This window comes from Talpa occidentalis, unplaced genomic scaffold (genome assembly GCF_014898055.3).
Source record: "Talpa occidentalis isolate TD23 unplaced genomic scaffold, MPIMG_talOcc4v2.1, whole genome shotgun sequence".
In the NCBI taxonomy this organism is placed as follows: Eukaryota; Metazoa; Chordata; class Mammalia; order Eulipotyphla; family Talpidae; genus Talpa; species Talpa occidentalis.
The window spans coordinates 53,335,153-53,341,152 of NW_026555331.1; the positions used below are offsets into that span (position 1 = coordinate 53,335,153).

At 38.4% G+C, this 6,000-nt stretch overlaps 1 protein-coding gene across 5 annotated transcripts in view; it reads right to left on the reverse strand.

Moving 5' to 3' along the window:
- Positions 1-4,254, reverse strand: part of SULF1 (sulfatase 1) — a 160,869-nt gene extending 156,615 nt beyond the window's left edge. For 4 of the 5 annotated variants that reach the window (XM_054692200.1, XM_037505609.2, XM_037505616.2 and 1 more), the window contains exon 1: positions 3,807-4,253. The gene's annotated coding sequence lies outside the window, so the exon portion shown is untranslated. Of the gene's footprint in view, positions 1-3,806 lie in introns of all 5 variants that reach the window. The other variant, XM_054692198.1, reaches the window with a different exon arrangement.
- Between the last annotated feature and the right edge of the window lie 1,746 nt (positions 4,255-6,000).

Below are 6,000 nucleotides of genomic sequence, written 5' to 3' on the forward strand. Positions count from 1 at the left end.
GATGCAGGGGGTGAGGAGATACACCAGAGACCAATTGGGGCACAGAACAGGCAGATCTACTGAAATATACTGCTGGGGGGAGCAGTAGGTAGGACAGAAGATGTCTCCTGCACCAGGTGGGTCACCTCCCTGGCTGGGGATTGAACTTGTGTTGCCGTGGCTGCAGATAGCTTCATAGTGCTGCCTCTTAACTGCTTGCACAACCAGGGAGGCCCCTGAACTGGCCACTTTAACTGCTAAGTAAACTTCTGTTGCTTTAAGGATTAGGTGAGAGATACCATTGGAAATTTGGGGTCAAAATGCTTTGATGGAAATGATGTTTTAACTCAGTCTGCAGTAGTGAAGATGAGGTAAATGGAAGAAAGTTGAAAAATGAGCAAGGAAATTGTAGTAATGACTCATGAGTGTTACTGTCATTGTACTGGAAGAATAGACACAGGTCAGGTGTGGGGGATATTTGAAAGGAAGCATTCACAGAATTTAATGACAGATTAGCTGCAGGTCAAAGTGAGGGGAATATTAGAGAGGGGGGAAAAAGCTAATGGACTAATTAACTCTCCTTTCGACATATTGAGGTAGAATTAAAAGTATTTTAAATAAGAACCAAATTTCAGAACAAAATTTTTCTATAAAACATCTTCTTTCCAATACCCCCCAAAGATCTAATCTAAAGATAAATTGACCATCTAACTATAGGCTGTATTCATACATGAGCCTCTTTTTCCTCAAAGTCAATAATGATGATAAAAATATTGAAGTATTTACAGTCAACTCCTTAAAAATGTTAATCCCCTTAAATTTGCTCCATGCCCTCCACACAAAAACATTGCACCAAGAAAAAAGAACCAGATGTCCCAATTTGACCCATTGGAAGATGTCATCCACACAGCAATGGTTGGGGAAATCTCAATAGGCAGTGTTAAAATCTTGCTTTATGGATTTTTAAAAACCTATTTAAAATCTAAAACACAAAAGAACCAAGCCCCTATGCATCCCCATATGGACATATAATTAAGAAAGGAAATGCATAGTGTCACATTTGCCACTAACCTCTGCTATACAATAGAAATGGCCAGAAAAATCAGCCTGAAACCACATAAATTTCCTTAGGAGGAAACAGAGTAGAATCCTTTTAGTTCTTGGGTGAAGGTTCCCACTCATAATCTGCCATGAGCTCAGTGAATAGCTAGATAAATGTATTTCATTTTTTACTCCACCATAAAAATGGATCTGGTACCTTTCATAAATCAAGCTTTCAGAGGGCTTTTCTCCTCTAAGATTCCTCACCTTCCCATATGCCTAGATAACAGGCAGGATGCATCGACACTGCAAATTGAGATCTCCCCACCACTGTTATTTTTCACTTCCCTGGAAGGGATCCCCCGTGTGCTCAAACACTTTTACAGCTGTTAGAATGGTGATGGGAACTTCATGTGTGTTACCAGCACACTGCAGTCAAGAAGAAACCAAATGTCAAACTGAGGTATGTAGAAGTCACCATAAATATTGTCTCTGAATGCTTACCATCTGGAAGAGTAGATTTAGATTTTGACAAAAATCTAGGATTATCCTGTGGACACTGTCTTTTAGATAAACCCTTTTACTTTTGCTAAGGAACCTCATATTATCAATACTTTAGCCTTATTAGGGGGGAAAATACACAACTTTGACCTCTCGAGGTGTGAATTTATTATTTCTCAACACTTCCTATCTTGTTTCCATCCTGCCTAATTCTGTGTACAATTGCCATTTTGGAGTGGGGGTTGGGCAGGGAGGAAATTCTCCCCTATTGTCAAAATCCTAGGCAAGCAGCCGGTGGCCAGTCTGCAGCATTAGTGACCTATGCTGGTGGTACTCCCGAGGCTGCAACTTGTCTTTGTTAGATGCCATCACGCTACATCTCATGGGGGAAAGCTGCTCTTGGAGGAGGAACTTTACTTTCCCCAGAACTATTTTGAGCTGATGAAAATTGGTCTTTGGCATAGTACCCGCTTACGCTATGCCTTTGGTTCTAAACCTGATACAACTCAAGACAGTGGCTTGTCATTGTGTCTTCATTTTTTTAAACCTCAGTTCTACTGTAAAGCCTAAATGGCATGACTGGAATTCCAAAAGATTTCAGCTCATGAACTTAGTCCTATTTTGGTTATGTAATATTGGGGACTGCATAACACTCAGTTGTAATAACTGCCTGGTCATTTATCTGGATCTTCTCTCTTTGAAAAATGTTTTTAAGATGAGAACCAGAGACCACTCTGAATAACAGAAACACAAAACGAAAATACTGCTTAAGTCTGAACTTTGAAAAAAAAAAAAAAGGATTTTAGAAAATCAACTACCTGGTTGCAAAAAAAAAAAAAAAAAAACAACCACCATATAATGCAACTTGAAACATAATTTTACAGGCATCTTTATGCAGTTGAATGCAAAAATCACAAAGGACTGACTAGCTATAAATCCTGTTATTCAACCAACTGAAGAGCTCTTATTTCAGAATAGCTTGCTTATATACAGTATTATTCATAGAATCTCTCACCTGCAAAGGGTGAGGCAGTGTTGAGTTTCGCTACCAAACATGAAATGTCCAATCTGAGCAAGAATACTTGAGCACTATAAGTATATGGATATTGATGGAGGGGAGCAAATCTGTTAGGTGCAAAAGAAATAATTCAATGATTCACTTAGCTTGATCAAAAATAGAGAAATGAAACCTTTAATTTTTGATCCCTGTAAAAATAGGACAGCCATGTGAAAGACTTTTTACAGCACCAATTAAACATAATATATAAACTCCATTGTTACATTCAGTTCAATATATTTCAGGGGGTGTTGTTGGCAGAGAAGTTACATTAAAGGCTACTCACATCTATGATGACAACTCATTTTATATTGCTCAGGCACCGGATGACCATTAATTTCCAATGACTAATTTATAATGAAAGCCTTTTTTAATGTTTGTTTATAACCCAGCCAGAAAATCTATTTACATTTAATTAACACTTCAGATAGCCTGTTTAAAACCTATAAAAGTAGTGATTTTAATGATCCATTACAGAGATGCTACTTTAGTTTTCAATGACTTGTAAAACTTTCACAAACAGATCTGCAAATGAATTACCTCCATCTGCTCCCCTGCAGCTGCAAGAGAGCTGTGTTAAAGAGCATTTTCCTACTTCCTCCTTTTCTGCTTTTCTTCTAGCGCTAAGTATTTTTGTTTTAAAAGCCCATCTATTAGCTGCTCAGAGGGCAGCCTTTACTTGCAAGGACATTGCAAACTTTAGTGTCAATCTCCAAAATTTTTAACAAACACTTTGGTTCATCGTAAATCAGGCTTAATCTACATTGAGAAAGTCAGTTAAGAGCATTGCTGGCTCTACCAACAACTCTCCTATAGGCTCCTTTAAAAAATCTTTATAAGTCAAGTAGGTTAAATGCAATGGTTTGAAACTGCATTTTATTTTTGGAAGCCAAAAGAAATGTTTTCTTGGCCTTTTTCATCCTTTATGAAGACTTCATAGCTCCTGTTTTGAGCATGTAATCAGGATATTAGAGGCTACAAGCACAGCTCCAAAAGACATTTTCTTAGCTACACCTTCAAGAGCAAGGCAGGAGGAGTGTTAGTTCTATAAAGACAGCCAAGCACCGCGCTGTGCTCCCTGTTATCTGTCAGTCGTACAATAGCAGCATTGATAGGACAGCAACAACTGGCTTTGACAAGTGTGCTGTGCTAGCATTCCATTCAAAACTATGCTGAGAGAGAGGGAGAGAGAAAGAGAGGGAGAGGCATTCAATGTCTTTTACTTTACCTGAAAAAACTGCTTTTCTTGTGGCTGCTGAAAAAGAATTCTGCCTCCTCTTCCAAAAGCAAAGTAGTTTTCTTGCCTGCAACTCTCCCTTGCCGAAGACCACACAGCTCCAGCAAGGCAGCCTTCCTGCTCCTAATCCCCACTCGAATGTGATGACACACACTAACCCCAACCATCTGGTGAAACACGTCCTCAAGCACTCAGCACAGTGGTGTGTCAAGACGGGCTGCCCAATCCAATTGCTGGGCTGGGTGACTTTTCCCGACTAGAGGCTGAGGGCAGGACTGAAATTGGAGGTCTGAGAACTCCCAGTCAAGTAACCTGAGATTTTCAGAGAGAAAGGGCAGCTATAAAAAGAGAAGTGGGAGGTGCTAAAGAGAAGGTGGAGGGAATGAATTATTCTGGTGGCCAGTTGTGCGTTACTTCTCACAACTCCTTCTGCTCCCCGGGGACGACTGGGAATCTCTGTAGGATGCATAGAAAATTAAAAATCTTTTCCTGGCCGCTAGGGAAGGCAACCTTCTCAGCGCGGCACCGCCTGCCCCCGCAGAGAGATAAAGGCTCTATCTTGGTGCAAGGATAAAGTGTTAACGCAGAGTAGTTTGCACGGAAATGTGACATCTACATTTTGAAATCTATAAACTCCTACCTCCTTTTGATTAGATGGTGGCTGCCTCCAACATTCCTGGGAGGAAGAGGGTGGGGGTGCCGCTAAGAGCGAACTTCTCTATTCCCACATACAGCTCTTCACTGTTTGCCACGGGCTGAACTTCAGAAATAGTCAATGAAAATCATTTTCATTTCTACTCATGTAAAGTAGCACACGCTCACATAGATAAAGGTGGCTTTTTTAATCACTTGCTACTTTCACAGACATCTCTTTGTAAAAGCACTCGGTACCAGAGGACTGCACTCTGTCATTGATTATTTTTATTGGCTCCTAGTTAATTGCACTTATAATGTCCATATAGCTCAAACAGCTCATTAACAATTTTGCTTGGAAACGGTTTCAATTTTTGGTCATTTCAATACCTCCTCCTTATATGCTTTTTTTTTTTTTAAAGTTCTATGAACTATTTTACAGAACTAATTACTTTGATAGCAGTCTGAACCAGAAAATAGCTTTACTGTTACAATACTTTAAGGAGATATCTGGAAATAAATTAATTGCTACAAATCTCACTGTTTTAAAAATTCCATCAGACTTCTAAGGAATTCTGATAATATGAAAGGAAAAGAGGAATTTGAAAGATAATCAAGCCCTTAATATTTTCTGTGGGACCCAACAATTAAAATTCTGCGTCTTTTGAATATCTTTGAACTGGGAGAGGAATAGTTAGGGAAAAAACAAAAAAAACTTAAAATTTACCTAAAGCATTTATATCCGGGCTATCAATAGATATGATAGATACCCAATAAATGCAGTACTAGTATTACAACAAGATTTATTTTAATATCTGGCAAAATTGACTAGCTTGTCTTTTTAATGATGTTAATTTTTCTAACTTGAATTTTTGTGTGATATTAAGACACTTAAAAATTATCCCTGGTGCAATTTTCTGAAGCACAGAATTAGAGAACTGTAATTTTCAGATTGAATTTTTCCCATAACTGGATATAAGGAAAGAGGGGAAAATATTTAGAGGTTGGCATCCCGATTCATATGCTCATCCTGAGATTGTGAGGTGTGCATTTCACAATACATAGTGTATTCACTAGACCATTAGTCCTGATGAGCTAATCCAGATACATAATCAACATAGAGACATTCAACAATGGCAAATAGCACCACAGGGCTAAACTTCCCTCCGGCATCATAAAGTTTTTAATAGTGCCAATTATTGCAAGGCAATTTTTTTCATTAATTTTTTTTTTGGTTAATCCAGCCAGACTCATGTCTAGAAATCTGGATTACCTCAACCCCATAGATTTTGAAGACCCTGGAGACATTATTAAGGTAGTTTGAATTCTCTTAAACTGTAAATTGAGTTACAAAAGTAAAACCTGAGAAACTTTAAAGGTGTTGAATCATGTTTTATCAACCCTGCGCTTGTAACACTCCTTCTCCAAGACATTTCTCAAATGCTCCTGCCTCTGCCTCAGGTTATGATGAAAGTGCTTTTAACACAAACATTTTTATCCCATTCTTAATTGTAAATCTTTGTATTAAATCTCAGTCATTGAAGTTATTGAT